Source organism: Ipomoea triloba, chromosome 13 (assembly GCF_003576645.1).
Source record: "Ipomoea triloba cultivar NCNSP0323 chromosome 13, ASM357664v1".
Lineage (NCBI taxonomy): Eukaryota > Viridiplantae > Streptophyta > Magnoliopsida > Solanales > Convolvulaceae > Ipomoea > Ipomoea triloba.
The window spans coordinates 3,045,032-3,064,831 of record NC_044928.1 but is presented as its reverse complement, the minus strand read 5'-3'; the positions used below and the strand labels follow the sequence as shown (position 1 = coordinate 3,064,831).

General features: G+C 29.3%; 2 long non-coding RNA genes across 2 annotated transcripts; both read right to left on the bottom strand.

Moving 5' to 3' along the window:
• Positions 1-3,731: 3,731 nt before the first annotated feature.
• On the bottom strand, positions 3,732-10,520 carry LOC116001877. The gene is made up of 2 exons (XR_004094320.1): positions 10,435-10,520; positions 3,732-4,110 (listed from the first exon to the last, which is right to left on the bottom strand). It is a non-coding gene; the product is annotated as an uncharacterized LOC116001877 (long non-coding RNA).
• LOC116001878 lies at positions 9,934-10,165 on the bottom strand. Its single transcript, XR_004094321.1, has 2 exons — positions 10,075-10,165; positions 9,934-10,032 (listed from the first exon to the last, which is right to left on the bottom strand). It is a non-coding gene; the product is annotated as an uncharacterized LOC116001878 (long non-coding RNA).
• Positions 10,521-19,800: the final 9,280 nt, after the last annotated feature.

Sequence of the window (19,800 nt, the reverse complement as noted above, 5' to 3'; positions counted from 1 at the left end):
AATTTGAAAGATTAATTCTAGCAATGTTGTAGTCTCAAAATCTTTTTCTCACGTGTGTCATAGCTAGTGTTCTATTGCTCTACATTGTCATTTTTAATAATGAGTTTTAAATATAGCGTCCTTTTGGTGTTTTAATTTGCTCGAGATACTTTTGGTTCAACCATTATACTTGAATGAATTCTTCTGGATAGAGAAATTCCTAGTTTATTTAAAGAATAAGATTAGATAAGGTACTAAAAATTTATATATTTTAAAGATTAATAAAGAAATATGATTTACCTTTAATTAATGAATTTGAAGACAAGTAATCTTTGCATTGTAGAAAATAAAGATAATATAACTAATGAAATTATATCTCTTTTTTTTTATAATAAATATTTTTTTTAATAAAGCCATTGTAGACATCGAGTTCTAAATTAAATAAATGCATATATATTATTTTTATGTTGTAGCTACTTATTTATTTAATTTAATAATTGTAATAGAGTGGGTACTTACTTTTAAATAATATGCTCTGATCTAACATATTCATAGTGTATGTTCAACAATTATGCCAACTCTGTTTGGTATGAGGTTGGAAATTAAAAGTTAACGGAATTTCCTTTACTAAAGTTTATACTAACGGAATGTGAGGTTATTTAATGAGGGAAAATAATATAATAGAGGGTAAAGAAGAAAAAATCATTTTTAAAAAAATACTAAAATCAAAATAATTTGAACCATTCATTTTATCAAATAATTTGACGGGCAATTTTTAGTTTCCATACTACTGACTCTATTACATTGTAGTATCTGTTCATATTGGCTCTTATATATATATATATATATCCCGTGTGGTTGTGCGGTTAAATCTGAGCCATCGATCTTGCTTAAATCAACGTCCATGATTAATAAAATTAAAAAAAAAAACGCGGTGACAATTTGGTAATGTTTGCATTTAGATCAAAATTTAAGGTGCGTGGATTGTGTGCATAAGCTGAGTAGTTTTTGAAACTTAAGGTGCGTGGTTTTTGCGTATGGTGTGTGATTGTTTTGCTTAAGGTGCGCGATTTTTTGCTTAAGGTGAGTAGTTGTTGAAACTTAATGTGCGTCAACCTGAAGCTTAAGGTGCGTGCTTTTCTTTTTAAGGTGTGTGGTTTTCCTTCTTAAGGTGTGTGGCTTGTGTGCTTAAGGTGCATCAGTTGTTGAAAGTTAAAGTACGTCAGTTGTTGAAAGTTAAGGTGCGTTGGCCTAAGGCTTTAGGTGTGTGGTTTACCTTCTTAAGGTGCGTTGTTTCCCTTCTTAAGGTGCGTTAGTCTGAAGCTTTAGGACACTTTATTTTTTTGCAGTTCCAAAGCACAACCAATATAATATTCTTTAGAAACGCAAATGGAAGTCTCATTATTGCACTTCGTTTCCCTTTGGTGGCTTCTTCTGCTCTGGAGGCAGAAGCATTGGCCTTGCGCTTTGCCCTCCAATGGTGTGAGCTTACAGCCACAATTCCATTCATAATTGAAGTGGATTCTCTCTCTCTTGCTCTCACTGCATCCTCCCAAACAGTAAAGATTCCTTGGAAGATAATGGAAGCAGTTCAGTACATCCGTTCTTGCCTTTCTTTGTGGGGTTCAACCCTGACACATATCTATAGGGAGGCCAACCAGGTGGCTGACGCACTTGCTTCAGAAGGACTTAACAGTAGCTCGCCCGCTCTTTTTCACTCTTGTACTTCTTTACCTATAAAGGTCAAACTGGCTCTTTTGTATGATCAGCGGGGATTTTCATCCCCTAGGTTTTAATTATCAATAAAATTCTCTTTGTTAAAAAAATATATATATATTAATCCAACTTAAATGTGTAGGTTAGAAGCTTAAATACATATATATTTCTAGTTTTGTCAACATTCAATGTATATGTAATAAATATTTTTTTGTTAGATATTTCAGTATAGTAAGGGGGGAGAATTTTGTATAGACAAATGAGTATACAAAGATTTGAAACCAAATGTTATAAACATAAGGATTTATTGTCCATTGAGTCCCAGCAACTAGAGTGTTGTGTGTATTGGACTAGAGGCAAGAGATTTAACATTTCCAAAGAACTGAAATATAATATATTTAATATATATAGTTATTTGTAATTAATCAATTGGTATATAATAAAACTATACTTTAAAAAAAAAATACAAATGGCAATAAGTAGCAACTAAATGTCGTCTAAAAGAAAAAAAAATTACCATAAGAAAGGCTAAAGTGTCATTCCGTACCATGAACTATATTGGATTATTCATGCCACACCTTAAACTTTTATAACGTCCATTTCGATACACAAACCATTAATTTTTTTTCATCTAGTAATTTTTACAGGTTACCTACAAGTTATAGGTAATCTATGCTGACTTGGACTTTTTTTTTTCTTTTTTTTTTTGAATTTTTTTTGTTTTCTTCTAAACCTTCTCCAACCCAACAACCGGTACCGAAATCATAAAATAAAAAAAAATCTTATATTTAGGCATTTAGCTACTGGCAGTAGCTAAATATATATATATATATATATATATATATATATAATTATATTTAGCTACTGCCAGCAGGCAGTAGCCAAAATAATAATAATAATAATTTATAATATGTTTTTTATAATAACAAAACATATTATGTATAACTATATACACTAAAAAAACAAAAAAAATTCATGTTGAACAGGAACCGGAACCTTTATATAAGGTTCCGGTTCTGGTTTGTGTAACCTTGGAACCATGGACCGACGGTTCGGAACCGGAACGAACCGCGGTCACCCCTAGGCAGGTCGTCGATGGGCTCGGCGCACGCTGCCGCATGGGAGGGGAGAAGTAATGGATTGTGGAGGGGCTGGTGATTTGGTCTAGTGAGCACTGGTTAAGAATCGTGTGACGCGGTGAAAGGTTTCCCGTTGGGGTTTCCGACCCTCCTGGTCTCCACCTACTTGTGGAAGAGGGGGGTTCCTTGATATGTTGGTGTAAAGGCGCTCGAAGAAGGCCACAAGTGGAAGCAACCGATGCTTTGATCATTCAACTTGCTGCCAGTCCATGCTTTGGGACGTTGATTTTTGGGATTTACTTAAAAAATTTAATGGTTTGTGTATCGAAATGGACGTTCATGGTGTGGAATGACACTTTAGCCCCATAAGAAACAATTACTTGTTAGGAAAAACAACCCCCTCTTTTTATCCTAAAAATTTTGATGTTATTGTGAAATTATTAATTTGTTTCCTTCAAGCTCAACTATATTATACTATGGAATTCACTTAAATAACTCTCATATTAGAAGATATATGAACAATCAAGGCCAATATTATTCTGTATTTGAACATTGTCATTACATTTAGGAGTATTTAACATCTAGTAATATATAATAATACAATGGATAATTATTTGGTACAGGACCATTTTTATTCTAAAACATGCATGTCTTAAGTGGCTAATATAGCTTTTGGTGCCCTTCCCATTAATTTTTATTCTGGGTCATCATCGGATCAACCAGTGAATCTTCTTCCTCAACTTTCTTGGATGCACTAAGATGGGCTGCGGCACCCTTGGAGGCATCAGATTAAAAGTGGTCGATTCAACGTTAGAGACATGCACTACTTTATGATGTTGTGTATCTTCCAACAGAGTCTGCAGGTTAGAAGGGTTAATTAGGTGATGAAGAAATTCTTTTGTAATAAGTTTGGAAATCTTTTTTTGGTGGCATTTGGCATTATCTAAAACAGGAATTCAAGCAGATGAATCATTGCATGCCAATATTATTCTATTGATTAGACAATGTATTTGAACATTGTCATTATTACATTTCTAAGTATAATTTAGCACCTACTCACCTATAGTAATATATATAAGACTACAAAGAAATTGAAAATAACACATAATTATTTGGTATGTACTAAGCACATTTTTATTCTAAAACATGTATGTCTTGTGGTTGGTGTTCTTCCCCTTAATTTTTAAGTATTCTTTGACATCATTGGATCGACCACTGTATCTTGTTCTGCCGCAACCTTCTTAGACGCACCAAGAGTGGTCCCCGCACCCTCAAGATCAGATGCTTCAAAACTGGTCGATCTTGATTCCATAAAGTTGGCAGAGACAGGGACAACCTGCATAGAGGAGAGAGCAACCATAAACATCAAAAACACTGCAACAAACTTTTGGTTGGCAGCCATTTTTGGATCTTTTTATATTTCTTCTTATTGTTTTTGTTTTGATGGATTGTATGTAGTCTTGATTGCTTAACTTGACTTGTAGTGTTTGTATTTATAGTGCAGGGATTTATTGAATTGAAAGGTAAACCAAATTGCATGGATGTATAACTCATGGTTTTCCATTGTCTTAGGATGACCTTCTAATGTTAACCTTGTAAAGAAACTAGTGAACATCCAAGATTCATGCAACAACCTAACTGAAATATGACTTAGCTTCTTCATTATTTATGGGCTAAATCAATTTCTTTTTTCTTCACATTCTTTTCTTTTAAAAAAACTTCTTATAATTTTCGAATTTATTTTTTTAATACTTTTGAATACAACTTTTAATGTATTTTTTTATATTAGGAAGTAAAAACTTTTTTTTTGGTTTGATTCAAAATTTAAAAAAAAAAAAAGTGTCAAATAGCCCACTAAACTCTTATTAGTTCTGTGCAATTAATTAAATTACTAAACTTAAAAAGTGTGTCATTGAATCATTAAACAAGTAAAATATGTTAATTAAGCATTTTTTTTTAATTTTTCTCGGTAGAATCCAATCATATTACTTACCTGGTATGTACCAAGATTCACTATTTTCTCTTGTCTAAAAGATTGAGATATTTTCACCTTAATTAAATTGTATTAAAAGATATCATAAAAATGTCTCAATTACATATATTTTGCGTTCAATTGCACACCTTTAAGTTCAGTGACCTAGTTGCACAAAAGTTATAAGTTCAGTGATCTATTTTACACTTGTTTCAAATAAAATTTTTTGAAGTAGCCATATATGGTCTAACTGATCTAGCCATAATATTAATAAGTAATATTATTTTGCACCTAACAATTTTGGGCATGTGACGATAAAACTTTGCAACTTGCAATTGCCCTTTTGTTCTCCTAAGCAGTCTATCTAATTACCTCATCAGTACTGGTTTACTTTAGGAAATAATATTGTTGGATTTTTAAGTTTGAATTTAGAAAATATAATATTATTTTCTAAATAAATTTTAGTTAAAATGTCAAATTTCCCCCATGTTTTGTCCATCCTGTTAATTTTGTATTTTACCCATTTTATAGCTTGACGACTGACGTATCCATGTCAGCATTTGATCCACCACATATAAGTAGCAGTAGTAATTAATCAAAATTTTGATAGTAAAAATTGTGTGAGACCGTCTCACACGCGCGTTGCGCGATTAAACCAATGCCCAATGCGTATTTTTAAATTAGTGTTCCTTAATTGGTTAAATTATTCAGAAAAAAATACTAAATTAATAAAAATCAAAGAAATAGTCTCGATACTTATATATTTTAATAAAACATAACGAAATTGTAAATAGCTAAATTACAACTAAAGTAAGTAGAAACAAATAAATCACTTACATGGGAGCAAATGGTATGTCATCACTGTCACTTGTTTGGACACCGGTCCGACTATTTAAAATCCATCTGTAATTATATTTGTGATCAAGTACTTTATAGTTCGTCCGAACAGGTTTGACAATGACATTTGAGATGATGTACCGTTTGTTGGTTTGTAAAGTGATATCATACATTCCAATGTCATTATCAAACACTATTGATTGAATCCGAGTTCCTTGCATTTAGATATAGCATTTACAATGATGTTGGTAGTGAATAAGATCATCTTCATAATAATAATAATATTAATAATGATAAAAATAAAATAATAATAATAATAATGAAAGGGAGAAATTTTTTACTATTTACTTACAATTTCATCCTCAAGGACGATGAGCATATACTTTTTCTCAAGCGTTCCAATAGCGTTTTTTTGATTCGTTTTTCTTAATGACATGAACCGTACAACTTCAGCCCACAGTTTGTGTGTCAATATCAATTAACTTTATTGCATTTGTCATGACTAATATCATTGTGCCATGGGAAATATGCTCATAAAGGATGTTATGAAATAATATAATGTGAACCACAACATAAATTCAGAAACCATAGATTAGTGAGTTAGGAGTAACTAAAATGTGTAGATTATAGAGGAATATAATGAGAATCACAACATTACATACAAGGATACAAGTATAGATGAACAGATTATACAATAGATATATTTACATAACAATATTGAAGTTATATTAATTAATGAGTATACCATCATTGATTTTTTTTTTAAAAAAAAAACTATAATCATTATGAATACAAATACAAATAATAGAATTAGCATGATAATATTTTGACAATCATACCTATAGAATGTCAAGTAGATGGTGTGTTGCAGAATATGTTATGTTTAGTTTTGGGTGAATACCAGTGAGAATGGGAGGGGTTTATATTGTTTTGAGTAGAATAATGGTTTAGTTAGGAATCTATACCAAATTGTATGATAGAATCCTATTAAGACTTCAATATTCTAATTTTAAGTTAGGAATCTTTACAGAATTGTATTATAGAATATTGCCAATTTGTTTGAAAACTGCAATAAAGAAACAAATTGCCTAAAGAATTTAATGTTAAACTTCCGTTATATTTAACGGAAAGAATTTGGTAAAACTATAAATGATTAGGATGTATTAGGAATTTAATTGGAGGTTGCACAATAAGAAAAACACAAAGTACAATATGTTATAGCTGACTATTACACTAACATTTTTTTAATTAGTTCTAGTTAGGGGTCTAACATTATTGGCTCTTATTATAAGTGTATACACACACACATACACACACACACACACACACATTAGTTTTTTATGCGCCTTGCGAGAATGAGAAAATACTCAATATTTATTTTTAAATAAGTACTTCAAAGTATATCAATACAATATTATACAAGAGATGCTCATGTATAAGTAATTGAATGTTGAATTTGTTTATTTAAATTGGTAATTCAAAGTATATGAATGTAAGATAATATATGAAAGATTGATTATAATTGTCAATAAAATAAATGTTTGCAATTTTGTAAAAATGTTAGTCTAAATATACTTAGTCTAAATAAATAGTACTTTTGGTTTGAATTTTTCTAAGTCTTTTTAATTCTCTTTCAGGTAGCATTATTGTCATTGTATCCATCTTTAGTACTTGTTTTATATTTATTTATTGATAATGTGTCATTTGCAATTGGGTTACTGATGGTAGTATAGAGGACAACGTCATGCAATGAGATTATAGTGTAGGAAGTTGTGAATTTGCCTCGTGTTTGCGTATATGACTAGGATCTTAGATGTATTATAAACTCTTGATCTTGAAAGCGCCTGTTGATATTTGGCAGTGGTAGTTTTTTCCCTACAAGTTTTATGTGTTGTGAAATGTGTGCCGTACATTCTCATGTGAAAGTATTAATATTTATTATATTTGTAAAATGTTAATGAGTAGTACCTTCTGTTCTAATTTCATAACTTGTTACTTGATAGTAACAAAAATGACTTTGTAGCTAGTCTGAATACTGATGCAGCAATATACCATTTTGCACCTGTTCATTTTGAAGTTCATATTTTTAGAATTAGTATGAATATTTGTAAAACTTTATTTTTGTGTGTGTGTGTTTTTTTTTTTTTTTTTTTGTAAATTTCTTTTGTCGAATTAATATTGATCTTGGAGTACCCACTGCTGCCACAATGCATGCAGTTAAATAGTTTGTCACTTAGCGTTGTGCACAAATATTTTTAAACAGTACAGTGGCTACATCCTATATATATAAATTATTTTTGTTGTCAAGATTGATGTTGATTTTGTCTTTAATCCAAACAGGTTGAGTGTAGAAAATGAAATGAATTGTAAATTTATATTAGTTCTAATATACGAGTATTTAAAGGATGTACAATAAGTATTTTACATACATGATTAATGAATGTTGCAATGGTAGCTATTATTAAAATTTCTTCATTTTGTGAATTTGAAAGATTGATTCCAGCAATGTTGTAGTCTCAACATCTTTTCGTCAAGTGTGTAATAGTATTTTATTGCTCTACATTGACATTTTTAATAATGAGTTTTAAATATAGCTACCTAAGATAATGATCTAATTACCATTTAAATGTTATTATCAGCATAAAAGAATACCAGTCCTTTTGGTGTTTTAATTTGTCCGAGATACTTTTGGTTCAACCATTATAGTTGAATAAATTCTTGTGAATAGAGAAATTCCTAGTTTATTTAAAGAATAATATTATATAAGCTAATAAAAATTTATATATTTTAAATCATATTAATAAATAAATACGATTTACCTTTAATTAATGAATTTGAAGGTAAGTAATCTTTGCATTGTAGAAAATAAAGATAATATAACTAATGAAATTATATCTTTTTTATTTTTTTTTATTTTTTTATAATAAATAATTTTTTTTTGAATAAAGGCATTGCAAACATCAAATTCTAAATTAAAGAAATGCATATGTATTATTTTATGTTGTAGCTACTTATTTATTTAATTTAATAAGTGTAATTGAGTGGTCCTTACTTTTCAATAATATACTCTTCTCCCAATTCAATAATATACCCTAACATATTCATAGTATATGTTCAACAATTATGCCAACTCTGATTGGGATGAGGTTCGAACGTAATTAATGAGTAAGTTAAAAGTTAACAAAATTTTCCTTACTAATAATGTTTATACTAACAGAATGTGAGTTTAATTAAGGAGGAAAATAATATAGCAGAGGGTAAAGAAGAAAAATCATTAAAAAATATATATATACTAAAACGGGCATTTTTAATTCCCATACTACTAACTCTATTACATTGTAGTATAGGTTCATATTGGCGCGCACACACACACACACGCACACACGCACGCACACGCGCGCACACACACACACACACACACACACACACACACACACACACACACACATATATATATATATATATATATATATATATATATATATATATATATATATATATATATATATATATATATTTGTAGTTTTGTCAACATTCGCCCGGAACTTAAATGATTACCAGTTATCGGTTATTGGGCTTCATTGCCTCAATTTGACATGTTAAAGTGTTTTATTGACCATTTTAAAAGTTTAGGTATCTAATTGACTTATGGTTTAAAGTTTAGGGGTCTATTTGACCCTTTTCCCTATATTTAATATATATTGTTATTTGTTATTAATCAATTGGTATATAATAAAACTATACTTTCTTTTCAAAAAAAAAAAAAAAAAAACTATACTTTTATTTTAATACAAATGGCAATAAGTAGCAACTAAATGTGGTCTAAAAGAAAAAAATTATCGTAAGAATTACTTTCATGCTCAACTATATTATACTATAGAATTCACTTCAATAAATCTCATATTAGAAGAGATGAACATTCAAGGCCAATATTATTCTACATACTTGACAATGTATTTGAACATTGTCATTACATTTAGGAGTATTATTGGGTACAGGAAGATTTTTATTCTAAAACATGCATGTCTTAAGTGGCTAATGGCTTTTGGTGCTCTTCCCTTTAATTTTTATTCTGGGTCATCATTGGATCAACTAGTGAATTTTCTTCTTCCTCAACTTTCTTGGATGCACTAAGATGGGTTGCGGCACCCTTGGAGGCATCCAAAGTGGTCGATTCAGCGTTAGTGGAGACATTTATTTTTTGGTGTATCTTCCAACAGATCTGCAGGTTAGAGGGCTAGGTGATGAAGAAATTCTTTTGTAATAAGTTTGGAAATTTATTTTTTCTTTTTTTCTTTTTTTTTTTTGGTGGCATTTGGCATTTGGCATTATCTAAAACAGGAATTCAAGGAGATGAATCATTGCATGCCAATATTATTCTATTGATTAGACAATGTATTTGAACATTGTGATTATTACATTTCTGAGTATAATTTAGCACCTACTCACCTATAGTAATATATATAAGAGTATAATTTAGCACCTACTCACCTATAGTAATATATATAAGACTACAAAGAAATTGAAAATAACACATAATTATTTGGTATGTACTAAGCACATTTTTATTCTAAAACATGTATGTCTTGTGGTTGGTGTTCTTCCCCTTAATTTTAAACATGTATGTCTTGTGGTTGGTGTTCTTCCCCTTAATTTTTAAGTATTCTTTGACATCATTGGATCGACCACTGTATCTTGTTCTGCCGCAACCTTCTTAGACGCACCAAGAGTGGTCCCCGCACCCTCAAGATCAGATGCTTCAAAACTGGTCGATCTTGATTCCATAAAGTTGGCAGATGCTTCAAAACTGGTCGATCTTGATTCCATAAAGTTGGCAGAGACAGGGACAACCTGCATAGAGGAGAGAGCAACCATAAACATCAAAAACACGGCAACAAACTTTTGGTTGGCAGCCATTCTCGGATCTTTTTTTATTTCTTCTTATTGTTTTTGCTTTGTTTGTATGTAGTTATGCTTTTTTAACTTGGTTTGTGGTGTTTGTATTTATAGTACAAGGCTTTATTGAATTGAATGGTGAAACAAATTGCATGGATCTATAATCATGGTTTTCCTTTAATTTGTTTTAGGATGACCATCTAATGATAATAATCTTGTGGACATCCAAGATTCATGCGGCAATTAACATTTGACTTATTCCTTAATTATGGGTTACATCAAATTCTATTTTCCTCACCTTTTTTTTTGCCCCTAACAATTTTGTTCATGTGATATGATGGTGAAACTTTGCAGCTTGCAATAATTGACACTTTGTTATCCTGGGCAGTCTATTTTCCTCACTGGGTTTACTTTACCAAAAGATATTGTTAATTGGATTTTTAGGTTTGGATTTAGACAAAATATAATATTCTTTTACAATTTTTTTTAAAAAATACCTAATAATTTAGTCCATTGAATATATTGTTTTCTCTATTTTTGTCGTAGAGTTTGAAAATTACTCAACCTTGTCATTTGAATACAAAATTTTTTACTCCGGTTATCCGTTAACATTTCGGTTACATTAGTGTTAAATTAGGGGCATATATGAAATTTTATCCAACTTCATTTCTTATGATATATAATGTGTAAAGGAGCACATACTATTGGCTAAGCAGTTTTGACAATCACGACATGAACCTACAAATTTTTTGGTTTACGAAAAAGTCTGTAACCACTACTCGAAAATGTACATACTCTTTGTGAAGTCCGAAATCGCTAAAATGAGAGCCTGCAACTTCCTTCATGTAAATGATTGTTAATATTGTGTCCGGTGTGGATTAGCATTTTAGCTACAATAAAACTTGGTCGGATGAAGGAGTTTGAGCCAACCGATTGCTGGAAAAGTCATAGGGGTGTTTGGTAAATAGATGTTAGCTGATTGAGTTAGTGTGTTTAACATTAGTTGATTGTAGAAAAGATGTTTGGTAAATTAGTTATTAGCTGACAGCTGATTACATGTAAAATGACTTTTTCAAAAATTTGAGCAGTTTTTTAAAATTCTTTAATGTTTTGGAGAAATAAGTTGTTACAAAAAATAATTAATCAAACACTCATATTAACTGTTTAACCAAATCATACAGCTTATAGTGATCAAACAAGCTAAAATTAATTGATAGAGTAACTACATTATCAAACAGGATCATTATATGACCGGTCTTTCTTTCTTCTTCTTCTTTTCCTTTTTTGTGGTGTCAATCTTAAAAAACTCTGATGATGTGCATATTGAATTCATTTTGCATTATACTTTTCTATAAGAGGCTAATAGAGAAATCTAAATGCCTCCACGACTCCCAAATCAACAATATACGAGGTCGCCTTTTAAGGAAAGACAGATTTCTTCCCAAACTTAATGCATTATATTGACTATATAAAGACAGATTTAAAAATACAGATTTAAAAATAATATATTTAATCCATTGACTATATATAATTTTGTCAACATTAAATGTATATTTAATAAAAATTTGAGTTAATTTCATTTTTAATTTGATCCTAGATATATTGGTAGCAGTTCACTATTAATTTTTCTTTTTCAAAACATCTACTATACTTTTGGTCCTAGTATTATTGTGGGCGTGACATGATCATTTTTAATTCTCAGTCAATAAAATTGTTGAGATGTTAAATACAAAAACATTTCAATCTTTTTTTATATAAAGTGTGTTGACTATATATATATATATATATATATATATACATACACACACTTCATAATTGAAAACTTAAATGCCCTTGTATTTTACGAAATTTAAACGGTTTTGTTGATGAATGACAAAAAATGATCATGCCACAATAATACTAGGATCGAAGGTAGATCGATATTTTTTTTTAAAAGGACTAAAAGTGAATCGTCACCTAAAAATTTAGAAAAAAGTAGAATTAATTCAAAAGAATTATTTTTATTTAAAGGGTATTTTACATATGAATGTATGATTATTACATTATGTGAATAATCAACTCTCATGAACGGCTATGATTATTAGTTTTTTACTTATTTGTCATATGATTTCTTTGCTTTTGTATTTATGGTGTTTGTCATAATAATAATAAAAAAAATCCTAATGAACAACAGTTTTCCATATTAAAAGACAACAACTTAAAATTGTTATCCTTACGATTAAAGACAACAGTTTTAAACCATTGTCTATAAACATGAGAAAAAATACAATGATTTTTAACCGTTTTTGTTTATATGTAAGACAACAGTTAAAAATTGTTCTCTTTGAGCGTGACTTACAAGTTACAACAACATCGGCTTCACCAACACCCAATAAATCAGACAACAGTTTTTACCCATTGTCTTTGATATATAAGATCTACAACAGTTCAAAACCACTGTCTTTGAGTGTGACTTACAACAACACCGATTTCAACAACATTCAATAGACAACTAATGGTTTTTAACTGTTGTCTTTTATATATAAGACAACGATTAAAAGCCATTGTATTTTCAAATGTGATTGCAAGTTTGTAATACTTGACTGTTTAATAAAAAGAATCTATACTATATATAAAAGCAATATATTCCTCCCAAAATTTCCCGCCCAAACTTAGGGGCATTTTAGTAAAACTATTGACTATTGATTTTATTAATTATCCATACATATTTATTCATAAAATCAACCAATTTGGTAAGAAAACATACCTATTTCATTCACCTATAATATTATTATGTTAATATTGCATTATCTACCATTCATATGTATTAATTATATAATTGGTAATATTGAATTATCTACCACCCCTTCTCCCACGCAGTAAACATATATATTATTGTTAATCAAATCAAATCATGTTTTGTTATGTTTAATATATTGCATTATCTACCATTCATACGTATTAATTATCATTTAAAAACTATGAAAAATATATTCTAATCTATATATATAAAATATATTATTTTATATTACTATCATGGTTGAAAAAATCGCTAGGCGCTCGGGGAGCGCCTAGCGCCTATGACGCCTAGGCGGGGATTAATCGGCGCATAGGCACTCATGTATTTTTTTTTTAAATTTGTTTAAGTATTTTTAATTTTTTAAAGACTAATAATTATAAACTACTACCTCCATCCCATTTTGGTTGTCTGATTCATTTAACGAGAATTGACTGAAGTTATTTTTAATCTAATTTTTCATAATATTAAGTTTAGCATTAATATATAAAATTTATATATTTTGAAACTACATTAAAAGTACTATTAAGCACAAAAAAATTAAATTTAAAAATAATATAAAATTGCTATAAAAAAAAAGCAATAAATAAAGAGTTGATTTGACCAATGAATAGTAAATAGGACAGGTAAAATGGGACAGAGGGGGTATATAGTACTGTCAGGACCGTTCCAATAAAAATTGAGGCCCTGTGCCATATCTTAATTTGAGCCTCTTTGTTTTTTTGAGTAATTTCTATATATAAATAATAGTTGTTTAAAAAGTTGTATCAAAATTGCATCTAACAATTTTTCCTTGGCATCATCTATTTACTCATCTATTTGAGTTTGTTTTGTAATGAATTTTTCATGAGCTCTTTTATGAGATTGAGTTAGTTGTTCAATTCTTATTTTCTTTTTACACTTCTCAGACCCATATGTATATTTTCTAGAAGAATAATTATAAAATCCTAAGGAAAAAAAAAGAATTTATTTAGAAACTATATGAATAAATAATTAAAGAATCAGTTGAGTTGCGGTCTGCAATCTACGAAATTACCGAATTGTGAATTGAGAATTTTCATATTGTCAAATTTCGTTACGGTATTGCCGTATTTTATAGAGTTGGGAATTGAAATTTTGCTAATTGTCTAATTGAGATGTGGGATTATGATTTATAAAATATAATTNAACAGTTTTAAACCATTGTCTATAAACATGAGAAAAAATACAATGATTTTTAACCGTTTTTGTTTATATGTAAGACAACAGTTAAAAATTGTTCTCTTTGAGCGTGACTTACAAGTTACAACAACATCGGCTTCACCAACACCCAATAAATCAGACAACAGTTTTTACCCATTGTCTTTGATATATAAGATCTACAACAGTTCAAAACCACTGTCTTTGAGTGTGACTTACAACAACACCGATTTCAACAACATTCAATAGACAACTAATGGTTTTTAACTGTTGTCTTTTATATATAAGACAACGATTAAAAGCCATTGTATTTTCAAATGTGATTGCAAGTTTGTAATACTTGACTGTTTAATAAAAAGAATCTATACTATATATAAAAGCAATATATTCCTCCCAAAATTTCCCGCCCAAACTTAGGGGCATTTTAGTAAAACTATTGACTATTGATTTTATTAATTATCCATACATATTTATTCATAAAATCAACCAATTTGGTAAGAAAACATACCTATTTCATTCACCTATAATATTATTATGTTAATATTGCATTATCTACCATTCATATGTATTAATTATATAATTGGTAATATTGAATTATCTACCACCCCTTCTCCCACGCAGTAAACATATATATTATTGTTAATCAAATCAAATCATGTTTTGTTATGTTTAATATATTGCATTATCTACCATTCATACGTATTAATTATCATTTAAAAACTATGAAAAATATATTCTAATCTATATATATAAAATATATTATTTTATATTACTATCATGGTTGAAAAAATCGCTAGGCGCTCGGGGAGCGCCTAGCGCCTATGACGCCTAGGCGGGGATTAATCGGCGCATAGGCACTCATGTATTTTTTTTTTAAATTTGTTTAAGTATTTTTAATTTTTTAAAGACTAATAATTATAAACTACTACCTCCATCCCATTTTGGTTGTCTGATTCATTTAACGAGAATTGACTGAAGTTATTTTTAATCTAATTTTTCATAATATTAAGTTTAGCATTAATATATAAAATTTATATATTTTGAAACTACATTAAAAGTACTATTAAGCACAAAAAAATTAAATTTAAAAATAATATAAAATTGCTATAAAAAAAAAGCAATAAATAAAGAGTTGATTTGACCAATGAATAGTAAATAGGACAGGTAAAATGGGACAGAGGGGGTATATAGTACTGTCAGGACCGTTCCAATAAAAATTGAGGCCCTGTGCCATATCTTAATTTGAGCCTCTTTGTTTTTTTGAGTAATTTCTATATATAAATAATAGTTGTTTAAAAAGTTGTATCAAAATTGCATCTAACAATTTTTCCTTGGCATCATCTATTTACTCATCTATTTGAGTTTGTTTTGTAATGAATTTTTCATGAGCTCTTTTATGAGATTGAGTTAGTTGTTCAATTCTTATTTTCTTTTTACACTTCTCAGACCCATATGTATATTTTCTAGAAGAATAATTATAAAATCCTAAGGAAAAAAAAAGAATTTATTTAGAAACTATATGAATAAATAATTAAAGAATCAGTTGAGTTGCGGTCTGCAATCTACGAAATTACCGAATTGTGAATTGAGAATTTTCATATTGTCAAATTTCGTTACGGTATTGCCGTATTTTATAGAGTTGGGAATTGAAATTTTGCTAATTGTCTAATTGAGATGTGGGATTATGATTTATAAAATATTAATTGTCTAATTGAGATGTGGGATTATGATTTATAAAATATAATTACCGAACGGAATTGGCAATGTTTTTGGGTTAGAAAATATATATATATATATTGGAATTGACAATGTCTTTGCTAATTATATATATATATATATTGGAATTGACAATGTCTTTGCTAATTGAGATTTAGATTAGGAAATATATATAGGGTTTTTAAAGTAATTGTCAGTTGGGCTCAATTTCATCTTGTCACAAATTGGTCCAATCTTTATACGTTTAGCCTAAATTTTTGTAAACTATATACATATAATTTTTTTTTTAATATGAGGCCCCAAAAATTGGGGGCCCTGTGCGGTTGCACATGTTAGACATGCTCAGATACAGCCCTAAATACTATAATAGTTAATACTAAAATATTAAATATTAACATAAAAAATATCTATATTTTGTATAATTTAGGGTTATTTCAATCAAAACGATATTGTTTTGAGTGAAATAACCCATTAAAAAAGAACAATATTTAATCGGCGGCCTAGTCGGTGCCTAAGGGGCATAGGAGGTCAGCGCCTAAGCGGCCTAGGTGGTGCTTAAGCGGCCTAGGCGGTCGCCTAGCGGGCCAGCCGGCGTAGCCGCCTAGACCACCGTTTAAGGTGATACGCTAGGCGGTCGACCAACGCCTAGCGCTTAGGCATGAATTAATCGGCGCGTAGGCGGAATTTTGCAACACTGATTACTATATTATAATATTATTTTGTAACATCCATACTATTATTTCGTATATGTATATGGAGGTTACAAAATAATTAATACGGAGTAATATGGATTTTAATAATTTAGAATGCATGAAGGATTAAAAATTTCATTTATAATTAATAATTAAAAATGTTAAGTAATTAATTATACTTTCTTTTGAAAAATTAACAAATTTATAATTATCACCATTTCTTCCTATGAATACAATTGATTGTTGATTTTGAAAATCATAATTCTTCAATTTGCATTGTCTGTCTCTTCTTCCTGTTCTCTATGAAATCATATCTTGGCGGCTCTCTCATTTTCTTCTTCCACAGTCCTGTAAATAGAATGGATTGGTGATGCATCATTATAATATCGATTACAATATCATTTTATAATATCAATTTTATGATAATAATTATTTGTTGTAGCACAAGATTGCTTTTGTTTTAATACTTTAACGTTAGTCTCATTTTATTCTTCTTTTTAACTTTTTTATCCCTTATATTAATACCTACTAATAATAATTACCATAAATACTTATTAATAAATGTAAATTTATATTAGATAATTATATTAATTATTATTAATTATTAAAGAAAATATAATTTATGTGTACTATCTTAATTATATTTTAATTATAAAAATTCTACCTAATAATTTTAATATTACAAGGGACACAATAAATATCATAAATAATGTTTAATAATTTTCAATTTGTATTAGGCAATAAAAACTAATACTTAATTATTAAGTCAATTATAAAATCTTTTGTACTATAGACCATTCATGAAGGCGTTGATCCAGTAGAGACCATGAATGAAATGGCAAGTTTCACTACGGCTGATGACACTTATTTTATCTTTAATTTTAGACTTAGGAACTCTTTTCTATAATTCAAATAGTATGAATGTTAACTCGAGAAGTTACGTTTCGAATAGACGAAACAGTCTGAACAGTAACCCGAATGGTTACATTTCAAATAACCAGAGATAAAGCTTCAAAGAGTTCAAGACGAAGAGTCGAAGAGTAGAAGATTTCAAGATTGAAAGGTTGCAATGGCTGAATGGTGGAAGGGCCTATCTTTCGAGTAAAAGTGAATGTTAGAAAGAACGAATGGTAAGGACAACCATTCGTAATCGAGAAGTAGGAAAGTGTTAAGGTTCGAAAAGTTANATATATATATATATTGGAATTGACAATGTCTTTGCTAATTGAGATTTAGATTAGGAAATATATATAGGGTTTTTAAAGTAATTGTCAGTTGGGCTCAATTTCATCTTGTCACAAATTGGTCCAATCTTTATACGTTTAGCCTAAATTTTTGTAAACTATATACATATAATTTTTTTTTTAATATGAGGCCCCAAAAATTGGGGGCCCTGTGCGGTTGCACATGTTAGACATGCTCAGATACAGCCCTAAATACTATAATAGTTAATACTAAAATATTAAATATTAACATAAAAAATATCTATATTTTGTATAATTTAGGGTTATTTCAATCAAAACGATATTGTTTTGAGTGAAATAACCCATTAAAAAAGAACAATATTTAATCGGCGGCCTAGTCGGTGCCTAAGGGGCATAGGAGGTCAGCGCCTAAGCGGCCTAGGTGGTGCTTAAGCGGCCTAGGCGGTCGCCTAGCGGGCCAGCCGGCGTAGCCGCCTAGACCACCGTTTAAGGTGATACGCTAGGCGGTCGACCAACGCCTAGCGCTTAGGCATGAATTAATCGGCGCGTAGGCGGAATTTTGCAACACTGATTACTATATTATAATATTATTTTGTAACATCCATACTATTATTTCGTATATGTATATGGAGGTTACAAAATAATTAATACGGAGTAATATGGATTTTAATAATTTAGAATGCATGAAGGATTAAAAATTTCATTTATAATTAATAATTAAAAATGTTAAGTAATTAATTATACTTTCTTTTGAAAAATTAACAAATTTATAATTATCACCATTTCTTCCTATGAATACAATTGATTGTTGATTTTGAAAATCATAATTCTTCAATTTGCATTGTCTGTCTCTTCTTCCTGTTCTCTATGAAATCATATCTTGGCGGCTCTCTCATTTTCTTCTTCCACAGTCCTGTAAATAGAATGGATTGGTGATGCATCATTATAATATCGATTACAATATCATTTTATAATATCAATTTTATGATAATAATTATTTGTTGTAGCACAAGATTGCTTTTGTTTTAATACTTTAACGTTAGTCTCATTTTATTCTTCTTTTTAACTTTTTTATCCCTTATATTAATACCTACTAATAATAATTACCATAAATACTTATTAATAAATGTAAATTTATATTAGATAATTATATTAATTATTATTAATTATTAAAGAAAATATAATTTATGTGTACTATCTTAATTATATTTTAATTATAAAAATTCTACCTAATAATTTTAATATTACAAGGGACACAATAAATATCATAAATAATGTTTAATAATTTTCAATTTGTATTAGGCAATAAAAACTAATACTTAATTATTAAGTCAATTATAAAATCTTTTGTACTATAGACCATTCATGAAGGCGTTGATCCAGTAGAGACCATGAATGAAATGGCAAGTTTCACTACGGCTGATGACACTTATTTTATCTTTAATTTTAGACTTAGGAACTCTTTTCTATAATTCAAATAGTATGAATGTTAACTCGAGAAGTTACGTTTCGAATAGACGAAACAGTCTGAACAGTAACCCGAATGGTTACATTTCAAATAACCAGAGATAAAGCTTCAAAGAGTTCAAGACGAAGAGTCGAAGAGTAGAAGATTTCAAGATTGAAAGGTTGCAATGGCTGAATGGTGGAAGGGCCTATCTTTCGAGTAAAAGTGAATGTTAGAAAGAACGAATGGTAAGGACAACCATTCGTAATCGAGAAGTAGGAAAGTGTTAAGGTTCGAAAAGTTAAC